The sequence below is a fragment of the Topomyia yanbarensis genome, chromosome 1, assembly GCF_030247195.1.
Source record: "Topomyia yanbarensis strain Yona2022 chromosome 1, ASM3024719v1, whole genome shotgun sequence".
In the NCBI taxonomy this organism is placed as follows: Eukaryota; Metazoa; Arthropoda; class Insecta; order Diptera; family Culicidae; genus Topomyia; species Topomyia yanbarensis.
In genome coordinates, this window is record NC_080670.1 from 19526225 (window position 1) to 19541829 (window position 15605).

General features: G+C 39.4%; 1 protein-coding gene across 6 annotated transcripts in view; it reads left to right on the forward strand.

Moving 5' to 3' along the window:
- The window catches only part of LOC131677054 (uncharacterized), a 376540-nt gene that overhangs the window by 104758 nt on the left and 256177 nt on the right, over positions 1 to 15605 (forward strand). The window lies entirely within an intron of this gene.

Genomic DNA, 15605 nt, shown 5'->3' on the forward strand with positions numbered 1-15605 from the left:
AGGGGAAGGACTCTTCTTTCGCCTACCGGCACCATGCTCGGTGTTTTCTGCCGAAGCGTCGGCCATCGCGCTTGCCTTGGTACAGAAACCGGAAGATAGACCCGTCTTTGTACTGTCTGACTCTCTGGCGGTCATATCCGCCCTCGAGTCAGGGAAATCCCGCCACCCCTTCATCCAGGCCATCGAGGCCGAGTATGACCCACTCACCACAATTTGTGGGTCCCCGATCACTGCAGCATCGACGGTAATGAAAAGGCTGATCGTCTGGCGGCCAGGAGAAGACACACTAGCCGACGTCTCACTCGACTCATCCCGACCGCAGATATTTTGGGCCAGCTGAAGTCAGGGATTAACGAAGCCTTCGTACGCCACTAGCGTGGCAGCACCGGACACCTTCAGCGAATCAAAGGCTCACCCGACCGCTGGACAGACCGGACTGATAGGAGGGAACAACGAGTACTGTCGCGGCTCAGATTAGGGCATACGAAGGTCTCTCATGCTCACGCCGTATCGCGTGTTCCCCCACCAACATGCGTTACATGTGGTACCCGAACCACTGTGGAACACTTTCTAGTGAACTGTACAGAGTTAGCCGACCTACCCCTCTCCATTAGAGAGATCCTTGCAAACGACACCGCCCGAGAAGAAATGTTACTGGCCTTTCTGAAGGACGCGGGATTACTCGATCAGCTGTAAAGGTGTCACTTGTGCTACGAACCATGAACAATATAAAAATTATAATGTTATGTTATCATCGAAATTTCAAAGGCGAATGATCATTAGGTTAAAGCCTTTTAATAAATAAAATAAAACTTTTCACAAAATTGTTCGCCAGTTTGTAAAAAATCATTATTTGAAAAAATGCAAAAGAATATAAAAAGTTTTGTTCCAATACCGTCAACCTTACCTTACCGGGGGCTTAGAAAAATATTTTACGAACCCGTAGTCTGGATGTGAACGTTGAACATTACTCTTTTTAGCATAGAAGTTGTTTTAGATTTCCGTAGTATGCCCATCCCTAGTAAGTAAATTTTCATCATCTTTGGATTACCATGATATTTTTTCCAAGGTCACAAGAGAACTTGCTGACCGATCCACTGTTTTAACCTTTAGAGATTTTTAAAGAAATGAAAAAATGTCACCTTTAGATTTTTCCGTATTTTGCGCATAAAAATTGACCATCAATTTACAACGATTTTCTTTTGACAACTCCACTTTCCGATCTAAACGAGGTTCGTGTACCAATGAATGAAAATCCAAAACAAACCGGGTGCCATGTAAGCGAAACGACGTGTGGTTTTCTAGCATCGCCAGAAAAATAACCAGGTGCCAACCCGAACATTGTGCAGATATTGAAATTTTCAAATTGAAAACACGTTATGGAAAGCTGGTGTTCATCTCCATTTCACATCCAAATCGCATGAGACGAGCGCGCCGCGCTATAGATGCGATGGGAATACATGAAACTCCCGCTTGGCCTAATGCGATGAGAACGTGAAAAATGCGACACATCAGATTATTTTGCGAGGGTGCATATGCGGTGCGTATTCTCATGAGAAAAGAAAAATCACATAGCATGCGCTGGGCCATTCTTGTGAGCATGAGAGTAAAAATATCGCGCGCAAAAAATTATAGCGCGCGTGCATCATGTCTGATTAAAACAGAAGAATTTGCACACGTAGATCGAAAACTTAAATAGTTAAAACTCTGAATTTATATTAGCTATTGGTGAATTAAAACATGCATTTATATAATCGTATACTAACTAAATTTATAATTATAGATCTACTTACTTCTAAACTAATACTAATCTGTTGGTAGGAGAAAAAAAACTAAAATAGGAGACAAATTGTAAGTATCATGAAGTAAGATATGAAATAACGCTTACAAAAACATCAATTACAGCTTTGAGCTAACTCATCCAAAAACAAGAGTTTGCTGCCTAGAATCTGCGAAATATCCTGCCCAACATGGGAATACACATCCGTCAGTCACAGGATATGATGTTCATGATTTCAGGAGCTTATTCACGATTTTTGTGATTACTCATCACGTTACTGAGCTTCTTTGTTCATGAGTTTGCTACCAGATTTTTATGTTAGACTGGCCGAATTTATGTTCATGATTTCAGGATCTTAATCGCGAATTTCGTAATTTCTATTCACGTAATCGTCATATTTTGGTCATGAGTAGAGTGATTCATGTTCATGATCTCGGTCGCGATTTTTGATATTTTTATCACGAGTGATGAGATTTACGTGTATGATTTAAGGAACTTTGTCATGATTTTCGTAATTTCTATTCATGTTGTCGTGATGTTTTAGTCACCAGTAGGGATTTATGTTTCTTTATGTTCTTTCAAAATCTTAGTCACGACTTTTGAAATTTCTGTTCGCGTTATCGTGATATTATTCACGAATCCATGAATAATGTTTCATGAATTTGTGAACTCTGACGAGCACGAATTGTCAGACGTGACTATTATACTAGGAATCATGAACCAGTTCACGAATACATGAACAATATTTTATGATTTCGTGAACTATTTCACGATTACGAATGGTAAGTCGTGACTATTATACTAGGAATCATGAACCAGTTCACGAATGCATGAAAAATATTTCATGATTTTGTGAACTATTTCACGAACCCGGATATTGGATCGCGAATAACATATTAGGAATCATGAACCAGTTCACGAATACATAAGTAATATTTGATGATTTTGTGAACTACTTCACGAGCATAAATCGCAATTCGTGACAAGTTCACATATTCATGCATATTTTAGAATTTTGTGATTTATTTCACGGGCACGCATGGTTAGTCGTGTGTTATACTAGGAAACATGATCGAGTTCACGAATATATGAATAATATTTCATGATTTTTTGAACGAATGCACGAGAACCGATATTGAATCGCAACTAATATATTAGATAGATAGATATGAAATAGATCACGAGAAAATATCCAGAATGTTTTTATTTTGTGACTTAATGTTCCTAAATCTATGAATATCACCATTAGTCAACCTTTGGTTTTATGAATAATGTTCATAAAGGTGTGAACTAGTTCACGTACAGAAAATCGTTTTGATAATGACATGGCGGAAACCGTGACTGATGTTCATAGAATAAAAACCAAATAAAAACCAAATATTTTCACTAACAAAAGGGTCATGCGAGCGTTACTGAAGTGAAATTGAACATATTTATAAAACACATGATTTTTGTTCATGGTCCTGTTTTCGTAACGTAAAAACGAGATTGTTCCAGAATTCATGGCACTTTATTCACGATTTTGGGAACATTTTTTTCCGTGTAAGCAATTTCAATAGGCTTTTACGGAAAACTCGAGGACGGTCAACTAATCTAAGCTAAACTAAACACTGAATAAATGCTTAGGTGAATGATGAGAAGTCAGATGTCAGTATCTTCTTATTCTCGCGAAATAATGGCCAACGATGCTATTCACAGGCATACTACCATTTATATGAAATCCATAATGATGATTTTTTCACGATTTTGTTGTAACCGGAAACCGCCATCTTGGTTTTCAAAATGGCGTTAATCATCAATTTCCGTCACCTACTACCATCACTACCTTTTTTCATATGACTCCCATATTGATGATAGTTTTCATCGTTTCGTAGTAAACGGAAGCCATCTTGGCAGGCGACAGTAGGCTTCCTATGCTTACAAGAAGGCGTTAGAGAGTCAGAAGTAATGGAGGTAGCGCAAGCAAACCTCAATCATTGTGACACTGCACAGTAACTATTGTGGCAGTCGTCAACAGAATCGATGCGGGACGTTGCAATCATTGCGGAGCCATATTGAGTCCCTATCGATAACAGTAACTGGGTGGCAGATAGAACAGGATTGGCTGCCATACTTGTTATGGGCAAACAGCCTATACAAAAAGTGTCTCGAACTCATAGGAGGGTTTCGTGAGCGCTAATATCAATGAGATCTTTATCTGAAGCTGCTATGGTTCATGAGATATTCAGTGGTAGGTACCGACTTTGGTTTCGACAAAGACGTTCGATTATCGTTAGAGCAAACAAAACATGTGGTATGTATCTCGACTTATTTCTTTGAGAATCTGAAAATCCTGTCAATTCTTGTGGTTGATCCCAGGCGAAACTTGTTCGCGGGAATGTAAGCAATCAAATATTGTTTTTCAACGAAAAGACTCATGTTTAGTCTCGGACAACAGTGTTTTGGAACCAAAGAATTTGCCGATCGTTTCGGTCATTATGACCAGCAAACGCCACAATACCAATTTTAACTTCTGCCCAAAACCCACCGAAATCGTATTCATTATGTACACACCATTAGCGTCATTGGAATCATCTTCTAAAATGCATTCGATTGGACAAAAAAAATGCTGACCTCCGGTTAAAAACACACTCCTAACGTAAACTAACCTCAAAATCTCGCACGCAAAATGTTGCAACAATGGGCATCCCACTGCTTTACTTATTACAGCTATCCATTCACGTATCAAAGTAAATACCCCATTTTGGGCTTCTAATTTGCTTCTCTTTTCATGCTTGAATTGCCTTTTCATGATCATTTCCATAGCCCTTTTGTCGGAAATATCAGCAGTTCCAACTTTGAGATATATTTTTCCTAATTCGTTTTACAGTCCAGCAATACTTCGTTCTTTACTTGGTTTTTAACGAATGAAGTTGAATTCTGCAGGAAAGAAAAATCCTGTATGCAGAAATTTAAGCAGTCCCATTTTTAAGTTACGAAAATATGAACGTGAATTAAAGCCAGCCTCACTCCCAAAGTTCCCATGTGAACTTAGTTCATAATTATGGCAATGTGTTCACCATTGTGTATTTGAATTATGATCCAGTTGCCTTATCGTGGTTCACAAACAAGGGAGCTTGTTTACGGTTCGATTATTGTATTGAAACTTATTTCACAGTACCGAGCACCTTGTTCATATTCTACTTTGTGAACTCGTGAACTGGTTCACAAAACTAAACATCACAAATATGTTTCATGATCTAGTTTATAAATAGGTCGAAAAGAGTTGTCCTTTTGAGATCAGCGCCTTACCCTCCGTAGCGCCAAGCCGATGCAATTCACTTAATAGGAGTAACTTATTATGAAAACTAATATGCGTATTACAGGAGTTTTAATGGAAAAAAACCGATATTAAAGTACTTACTCGAAACGGCGTTCACGCGATTTTTCGTATGATATATTGATTCTTAGCTGATGACAGAAACATTTTGCTTGTGAATATTTTTTGCTACCAAATCGGGTTAAAAAAAACGCAAAAATACAAACGGGTGATAGCTTGAATATATACCGTGGTGGCGCACTACCGAGGAAACAAAAACAGGTTCATCGTAAAGGCCGCGGCATGCGTGGCCAGGCGCAAAAAAAACATGAATGATTTACTAACTTAAATACTTTCCACACGCGACCTCAATTGTTCCGAAGATTAAAAAAAAAAAGAAATCGCTCCCAATCCCTTCAAGATCAACGTTTTGCTACAACTGTAATGTTCTGGTCCTTTAGCTTCCCTCCTTCGCACGGTGTAGCCTTTCACCGAAACAAAACGGTGCACAAAGTAATAAACGCCAAAAACACACCAGAAAACAGCGTGGTATCGGGATATTTGTCCTGGGACGGGATGCAGGCGGCAGTCCGAGCAAAGTATCCTGAAAAAAACGTCAGTGATAGCCGATACATCGCCGGAGGAACTGCTGGGTCTGTCGTATTGGTTCGACTTCATAGCCGCGAAATTACGCCGGTCATGCAAGATTCTGCCACGGGGATCACCATTGGCGGGATATTGGTTTATCCTCGGATCAGATTTGCGCTGCGCGTCTTTCCGCGAGCGATGGAATAAAAGATCCCGAGTCAGGAGCGTTTTCACTTGAACCCATTATCGGCCCCCGGCTTACCGGTGTACAGCGATGATGGGAGCGATTGATTATATTTACTGGACAATCGGTAGATGGTCGCGTGACGAAGAAGTTGTTTTTGTTTTTAAAAAGCGGTCCTTCAAAGGAGTGTTGCTGTCTGAAACGTGGTGGTACTTCCGGAGTTTTTTTTAAATAAATTTTCTTGTTCACTCCATCACATCCGTGATATCGTCTCGGATAAGTGAACGAACAGTACTGAGTTCGATGTTCAGCATTATATCCAAAATAGAAATTGTCAGTGACCAACATTTCCGAGTTTGCAAATAATGTTCCGTTATTTTGAACGCAGCGTGTAGTGTTTAAAAATTCACACATTTTATTATACACGTTACCGGATTACTTTTATATATTAGATACATAGAAATATTATTATTACAACAGATTCAGAAATTAGCAATTAATCAAATAAGAGTTTAACGGTTTCAATTAATTTATAACATTAAATTTGTTTCAAAAGAATTATTTTGTCAAATTACACGCGTTATTCAACCCAATAATTATCAAACACAAAACCGATTAAAATTTGGTTGTTTTTCTCCCCCTCCCACAGGTACGTTGCAACCGAACCACTCAGCTAACCGTAAGTTACCCTGGCACCATTTGTGACACAAAACAACAGATAATTCATAAAAATTGGCACGCACTACCGAACTTTTCAGCTACCTACTTTTAGTCTACTGTGTAAATCAAAACCGACAAATCGACTTCCCCCGCAGAGTGGGGAGTCCTCTCTATCCCGGCGTGCTGACCTGGCAAATAGGTCCAGGTTTGCCGGCTGGAGCTGAAAACTAAACTGGTGAGGTTAATTTCACACTTCATAAGCTATATTCCGGACTGTCCAGTTATTGACGTGGTGCAACACGTCCCTCTGATGATGCCACAAAATAGCATTATGCACTGGCTACTAGTGTCACGGAAACAGCTAGAGAGAGAGCGAGAGGGAGTACGAGATAGCTAAAGGGAAACGAATCATCCCACGTTCTCTTCCGGTTTCAGTTTGGCTTCAGAGCCATTTGTATTTAAATGGATCATTTGGTAGCAATCCATTCGGTAACGTTTAGACTGCATTACCTGCACCTTCATCCCGAGTGGCGCCTGATGCAATTCTGGGATACCACACAAAGTAAACGGTTGAACGGGAAGCACCACGCTTTCGGATCTATGGGCAATGGTGTCATCATATTGGCTAGCGTTGTCAGCAAGCAGCAAATGCCAAAAGCTCTCTGCTCGGTGTTGCAAATACAGTCGTGGGAAGCACTTTTGCACTAGCAATACGGTTATTTGTCACGACTATTGAAGGTGTGTTATATTCTCCGTTTTTTAAACTATTTAGCAAGTGAACTCTTATAGCGGAAAGCTTGAAGCTAGTTGGTACCGCCGCACGGTACTATCTCTGATTTTAGGCCTGAGTTTAGTCCGGTTCAGGGATACCAGGTATCTTTTTCAAATGTCTTCACTTGTCTTCAACGGCCAGGATTCTGAATCGGTTATTGATTTTGAGCCAGAATTCTGCCAGCAGGCAGTCAGACATCCGAATAAATTTGTCTTCAAAATGAAAAACTCGGCTTCACAGCATTTCAAATGTCTTCAAAATGAAGACAAATCTTCAAATCTGGCATCTCTGGTCCGGTTTAAGACGTTAGTACCTGTCATCGCAGAAATGGCTGCATCCTGAAGCCAAATGAAAACAGTGTAAAGGGGCGCCATGTTCCTCTTGCATACATCTCAATAATTTGGATCAACTTTTCAACTTTTATGTGCAATATTATGTCCCATGTTGCACACAAACCACATTAGGGCACGTAAGCAATTTTTATCCCGTACGAAAAACAGGTACACACCAAAAAATAATGAAATTTAAACGACATGTAAATCAATACAAATGTAAACATACAAAGATCAAATCAAAGATTTGATTGAAAATTGCGTTAAAAGCAATTGGAGCATCAAACAGCATACAATATTACCCTTACATTCGTGTAATATTACATGTCATTCATTTTACAGCAGTATTCGAGTAAAAATACAATGAAGTGCATTGGTTTTCCGTTCAAAGAAACTGTAATTTTCAATCCTCGTGTGAAATTATAATAAAATTCGTTGAAGAAAGCACGACAAGTCGTGTGTATTTGTGGTGGAACTTAATTTAACATTTATATTCATGCTCCAAATATGTGCATGAAAATAAACTTAAAATTACAAAATATTTTTTTCTGTGTATGATCGAGTTTTGAATGTTTTTATATTCTGTATCGTCCTATCTATAAGGTGCTGCACGCTCATTTGAAAACGTCATGTCGAAGAGTTATATTGCAGGTTAGCAGAAGTCGAATCATTTTGGACAAACAGTAGAACAAATTTTATAATTGGATGCAGATCTGCATTAAATAAAAATTGTTTCGGTTTGTTAGTTTACTTATGGCTATCAAAATGAGCGAAGCTGTTTAATTTACCCACATTTTTTTAGTTAGTTTAACAGGAGGAAAAGAAAAGAATAAATAATCACAATTTGTACCCTTTTCTAGTTATATCTTCTCACAAAGAACACAATAAGCAAATGGAAGTTTTCTTATATTTTTACTGCTTTTGAAAGAATCCAAACTAAGATTAAATAAAAGATTGCAAATAAAGCCAGGCCATACAACCTTAGTAACACTATGCAATCTGCTACAAATATTCTCATTTGTATCGGTATTTAAATGATATAGAAGCTTGAGTTGTGAAAGTTGAGACTGAACAGATGACTTGGCAGAATGACGCAAAAAGTTGAATACGGAAAAACCGCCTAAATCGTGCCGGAACTTAGGGGGGGTTGTGTAAGCTATTATCGACAAAAGGAAGATTCACTGGCTGCATCCAGTGTCAGGTTCAATTTGTAAAGTTATAATTGTCAATTCATTATCAGACAGATCGCAGACTATAGGAAGTAATTAACTGTAATTTATTATTTTGTAACCGGGATTTGAAGCTTTCTCAATTTTTGCATGACATCAGCAAAATTTCGTTGAACTGAACCTTTTTTGCAATCCATAATGTTGAAAGCTCAGCAATTTGGATTTAATCCGTTTGACAGATTTACTTCGCTGAAAATTAGTTTTTAAAATTGTCAAATTCTCAGTTCAATTACTGAATTTTTGGTATTTCAAGCTTGATTAGGTAATCGAGCTGATAATTTGAATTAGCACAGTAGGTCTGTCAAATTTTATATGCATGGTTAGTGGAGTAGTTGGGTAGGATGGCTAAAATGTCAGATTTCTATTCCAAAGACCACATAATTATTTGGTTCAAATAAATAGTTTTGTTTGGCATTTTTCATGTGTTGCAGAAAAGCAATTGATACAAACATTTCAAAAGATGTGAATCATAACAGTTTTTGCAACCGGCCGAGACGGTTGTGCCTCCAGGTGGAAGGTTTTGTTCTGGAGAGAGTGACGGAGTGCGAGACGCTGTATGCGTTTTTGTGGGAGAGAGAGAGACCAGTTTGTTAAGTGTGAGTCGACAGTTGATACGTCGGAGGCGTGGTCAACGGCATCCTCGACAAGTGGTGTTTTGACAGCAAACCGCGGGTAGACGAATTTGCCTACCACGGTGGCAGAAATCGACAGTGATCGTGTCTGTACACACAGAAAAAATATTTTGTATTGGTGTCGTCGAGCAATTCTAATCGACGAGAGGGGAAGCGTCACAGGTAGACCCATTTGCTCTATTTGTCTACCGCAGAAGTGGTACGACGAATAAGGAAAACAAGTGGCACCGAAAAGTGCCGCATCGACAGTGGGATTTTCGCAGCAAGCCACAGGTAGCCACATTTGTCTACCGCGGTGGTGGAAACGGAGAGAGCGCGCTGGTGGTGGTGATACCGACGAGCAGCTTAACCGGAGAGAGTTTTGAAGTGTTGCAGGTAGGCCTATTTCTCTACTGAAGAAGCAACGCGACGAAGTAGGACAGCAAGTGTCACATTGTCAAACAACGGGCACCGAGTTTACAACGTAACACATGAGGTGTGTTCTACCGGTATAACAGGTATATTTTTCATTCCTTTTTGTGATAGTTTTTCTTGCTAGGTAAAATGGATGAAGAGATGGGAGAACGAGTAACAGACCCTCCCCCTAAGCCTGTTGAAAATGTAAACCCGAGTAGAATTAAAATTTACCCAGAGTCGTCAACGGGACCATGGATTGTATTTATTAGGCGTAAAGTAAAGGCGCTAAATATCATTCAAATTTCGAAAGATTTGACTTCGCGATTCTCGGATGTAAAAGAGATCGTTAAAGTTAATAAAGATAAAATACGCATTGTCGTTGGTAGTCTCAAACAAGCCAATGCAATTGCTTCTTGCGAGCTTTTTACGCGTGAGTATAGAGCGTATATTCCTTCAAAGGAAATTGAAATTGATGGGGTCATCACAGAATCGAGTTTGACTGTTGATGACATAATTAAGCATGGGGTTGGTCGTTTCAAAGACACCATACTTAAAGACGTAAAGATACTTGAATGCAAGCAATTGCATTCAGTATCACACGAAGGAGATAAAAAAGTTTATCGACTGTCTGACTCGTTTCGAGTGACTTTCGCTGGGTCTGCGCTGCCCAACTATGTCATTATCGATAAGATTCGTCTCCCTGTTCGCCTTTTTATCCCTCGTGTAATGAATTGCCTTAATTGTAAACAGCTTGGCCACACAGCCACTTACTGTTCCAATAAGGCACGGTGTGGCAAATGTGGGGGTTCTCATCAAGAGGATACATGCAATGAAAATTCAGAAAAATGTTTAATGTGCGGAGAAAACTCGCATGAGCTCCCTGCATGCCCCATTTATAAATTGCGCGAGGATAAAATTAAACGATCCTTGAAGGAGAGGTCTAAGCGCTCCTATGCAGAAATGTTGAAAAATGCTACCCCTAAACCCATCTTCTTAGAAAACACTTACACATCTCTATTTTCGGAACAGTCTGACTCTGACGGAGCGTGCGAAGGTACATCATTTGTTTTACCCGGAAATTCCAGAAAAAGAAAACAGTCTTCTTTTCCCAAGCTGCCAAGCAAGGGCCTTAAAATTTCTCCACCAATAGATAAACTGCGCCCAAAACCGAAAAATTCCGATTCAAAACCGAAATCAATTCCACCCGGTTTTGGGAACGTACAATCCAAACAGAACACCATTACTGGAAATAATAAAATTTCGACTTCCTCTGAGCCTCAGCCGGGGGTAGGATTATTGAAATTTTCTGAAATTGTTGATTGGATTTTTAAAGCATTCAATATTTCTGAACCACTAAAGAGTATACTTTCAGTTTTCCTCCCAACAATTAGAACATTTTTAGAGCAGCTGATTGCTCAATGGCCCATCCTTGCAGCAATTATATCCTTCAATGGTTAATTCAACTCCTAAGGTGAAAGACTCCATCACTGTTTTACAGTGGAATTGCAGAAGTATCATACCAAAAATTGATTCTTTAAAAATTTTACTGCATAATTTAAAATGCGATGCTTTTGCTCTATGTGAAACATGGCTTACCTCAAACATTAATTTCAACTTAAATGATTTCAACATTATTCGCCTAGACCGAGACACCCCATATGGAGGAGTGCTTCTAGGAATTAAAAAGTGCTATTCTTTCTATAGAATTACCATCCCCATGATTGCTGGCATTGAGGCTGTAGCAGTCCAAACGAATATTAAAGGCAAAGGCATGTCTATCGCTTCTATATATATACCTCCCAAAGTTCAAATTGGACAACGTCAAATTTTTGAGGTAGTGGAATCCATGGCTGCTCCGCGTCTGATACTGGGAGACTTCAACTCGCACGGAGTATTGTGGGGTTCCCTCTACAATGATAATCGATCCTCTTTGATATACAATGTTTGTGACGAATTTAATATGACAGTTTTAAATACTGGCGAAACAACACGCATCCCCAGACCTCCTGCACGTCCAAGTGCATTAGATCTATCTCTGTGCTCGACATCACTTCGGTTAGATTGCACGTGGAAGGTTGTACCTGATCCTCACGGTAGCGATCATTTGCCAATCGTTGTTTCAATTAACAGTGAATTAGGCCTTACGAATTCAATCAATGTTCCTTATGACTTAACACGAAATATTGATTGGAAAACATACGAAACATTAATTTCCACTTCTCTTGCTTCGACAGAAGAGCTACCCCCTACCGAAGAATATGAATTCCTAGCGGGTTTAATTATATTGGATATTTAATTTTGCCAAGAAAATTTGTCCAGATTCTGCTCCTGCGCAGAAAATCATTCGCGATGCTCCCACAAGTAACGATTTCATAGATTCGCCTTTGACAATGATGGAATTTTCAATTGCACTCCTCTCATGCAACAATAATGCTCCGGGACTAGACAGAATTAAATTCAACTTGGTGAAGAATCTGCCTGACCTAGCAAAAAGACGCTTGTTGAATTTATTCAACAAGTTTCTTGAGCAGAATCTCGCGTGACTGGAGACAAGTGAGAGTTATCGCCATTCCAAAACCGTGAAAACCAGCCTCCGATCATAACTCGTATCGACCGATTGCAATGCTATCCTGCATCAGGAAATTGTTGGAAAAAATTATCCTACGACATCTCGACAATTGGGTTGAGGCGAACGGCTTGCTCTCAGATACCCAGTTTGGTTTTCGGAGAGGAAAGGGAACGAATGATTGCCTGGCGCTACTTTCGTCAGAAATCCAACTCGCTTACGCAAAAAAAGAACAAATGGCGTCTGTGTTCTTAGACATAAAAGGAGCATTCGACTCAGTCTCCATTGATGTTCTCTCGGAGAAGCTACATCAATGTGGTCTTTCACCGATATTAAATAATTATTTATACAATTTATTGTCAGAAAAGCACATGCATTTTTCATATGGCGATTTGGCGACACTCAGAATAAGTTACATGGGCCTCCCACAAGGCTCTTGTCTAAGCCCCCTTCTCTATAATTTTTACGTGAATGACATTGATAATTGTATTGTCAGCCCATGCACTCTAAGACAACTTGCAGATGATGGGGTGGTTTCTGCCACAGGACCAAAAGCTATAAATTTACAACAACCATTGCAAGATAGCTTGGATAATTTATCAATTTGGGCTTTAAAACTGGGCATCGATTTCTCTACGGAGAAAACAGAGTTGGTCGTTTTCTCAAGGAAGCGTGATCCGGCTCAGCTTCAGCTCCAGTTGGTTGGTAGAACGATAGCCCAAGTCCTGACTTTTAAATACCTTGGAATTTGGTTCGATTCTAAAGGCACATGGGGAGGCCACATTAGATATCTAATAACGAAATGCCAACAAAGGATAAATTTTCTGCGAACAATAACTGGATCATGGTGGGGTTCTCATCCAAGTGACATGATAAGATTGTATCAAACAACAATACTTTCAGTAATGGAATATGGGTGCTTCTGTTTCCGTTCAGCTGCGAACACTCACATTATTAAACTGGAACGGATACAGTATCGTTGTTTACGAATTGCCTTAGGTTGCATGCAGTCGACCCATACGATGAGTCTTGAAGTACTAGCGGGAGTTCTTCCTTTAAAAGACCGCTTCTGGGATCTCTCCTCTCGTTTACTTATTCGATGTGAGGTTATGAACCCACTGGTAATTGAAAATTTTGAAAGACTTGTTGAGCTCCAACCCCAAACCAGATTCATGACAGTGTATTTCAATCACATGTCACAAGAAATAACGCCTGCTAGGTATGTTCCCACATACGTCAATATACTAGATAATCCTGAATCCACTTTATTCTTCGACACGTCCATGCAAGCAGAGATTCGTGGAATTCCGGATCATCTACGCTCGCGGGAGATCCCTAAAATGTTCACAAGTAAATATCAACACATAGACTGCCTTAAAATGTTTTACACTGATGGGTCACGAATCAGTGAGGCCACTGGTTTCGGTATTTTCAACAATAATTTTTCAATTTCTCTCAAACTTGCAGAACCTGCCTCTGTTTATATAGCGGAACTAGCAGCAGTTCACTATAGTTTGCAAATAATTAATACTTTACCCCCGAACCATTACTTTATCCTCACTGATAGTCTCAGCACAATTGCAGCTCTACGCACAAAGAGGATTGATAATCAAGATCCATTCTTTTTGGGGAAGATACGAGAATCTCTGAGTAACCTAACAAGAAAATGTTATAAATTTACCCTAGTGTGGCTCCCCGCCCATTGCTCTATTGCGGGAAATGAGAAAGCTGATAATTTAGCCAAGATTGGTGCACTAGATGGTGAAATATATGAAAGACCCATCGCTTACAATGAATTTTATAGCGCTTCTCGACAGATGACACTTGCTAGTTGGCAAACATCTTGGGACAATGGAGATATGGGACGATGGCTACACTCAATTATCCCTAAAGTATCAACGAAGGCATGGTTCAAAGGATTGGATGTAAGTCGGGACTTCATTCGTGTGATGTCAAGACTCATGTCCAATCATTATACTTTAGATGCGCATCTCCGTCGTATTGGGCTCGCTGAGGGTAATCATTGTGCTTGTGGAGAGGGTTACCATGACATTGAGCATGTTGTTTGGTCCTGCACTGAATATCGTGAAGCCAGATCACAATTAGTAGATTCTTTACAAGTCCGAGGAAGACCAATCCATGTTCCTGTTAAAGACATCCTGGCGTATCGCGATCCTCTATACATGGAACTTATCTATCATTTTCTAAAAACAGCGTCTGTCAAAATTTAATTAAATTCATCTCCTCATACTCTCATCCAAGGCTAATCATTCACCAATTAAAGTGTCCTAGAATATTCAGTTTTTAAATTTAGACAATAACAGAAAAAAAGTAAATAAATACAAAAAATACTAGATCATTATGAAATATAACAATGTAAGGAAAAAAGCAAACAATAAAGTGATTTCAGTGTTAGTTTTAGACAAATTACTAGTATAGTTAAAATTAGTCTTAAGGATTTTTGTAACGTGCTATGTAAAAAAAGAAACTGGCGTAAAAAGCTTTTGCAAATGCCGTGTCAAATAAACGTATGGAAAAAAAAGATGTGAATTTCCACTCTTTTTGCCTTTCTCATATAGAAAGGTTATGCAATCACTCTGAAAAACGTCAACCTAATTCCGGCCCGGAGGGCCGAGTGTCATATCCCATTCGACTCAGTTCGTCGAGATCGGAAAAAGTCTGTATGTGTGTGTATGTGTGTATGTATGTGTGAGTGTATGCGTGTGTATGTATGTGCGTATGTGTCAAATAATGTCACTCATTTTTCTCAGAGATGGCTGGACCGATTTGCCCAAACTTAGTCTCAAATGAAAGGTGCAACCTTCCCATCGGCTGCTATTGAATTTTGGATCGATCGGAATTCTGGTTCCGGAATTACGGGTTTCAGAGTGCGGCCACACAGAACTTTCTCATATAAACTATAGGAAAAATTAAAAATAGAATTTTTATTTTTGATGCTAAATGTGTTCAAGGTGCATGAAACGTCGAGATTTGATGCAAACTGGAAAAAAAAAAATTGACGACGGTTCACTTTTTTGGATTTTGGCACATTTTTGTCTTTCTCATATAGAAAGGTTATGCAATCACTCTGAAAAACGTCAACCTAATCCCGGCCATTTTTTTTCGACTCGCATAAGGTTTCTGGATTTTAACAGGGGCGTAGTTGAT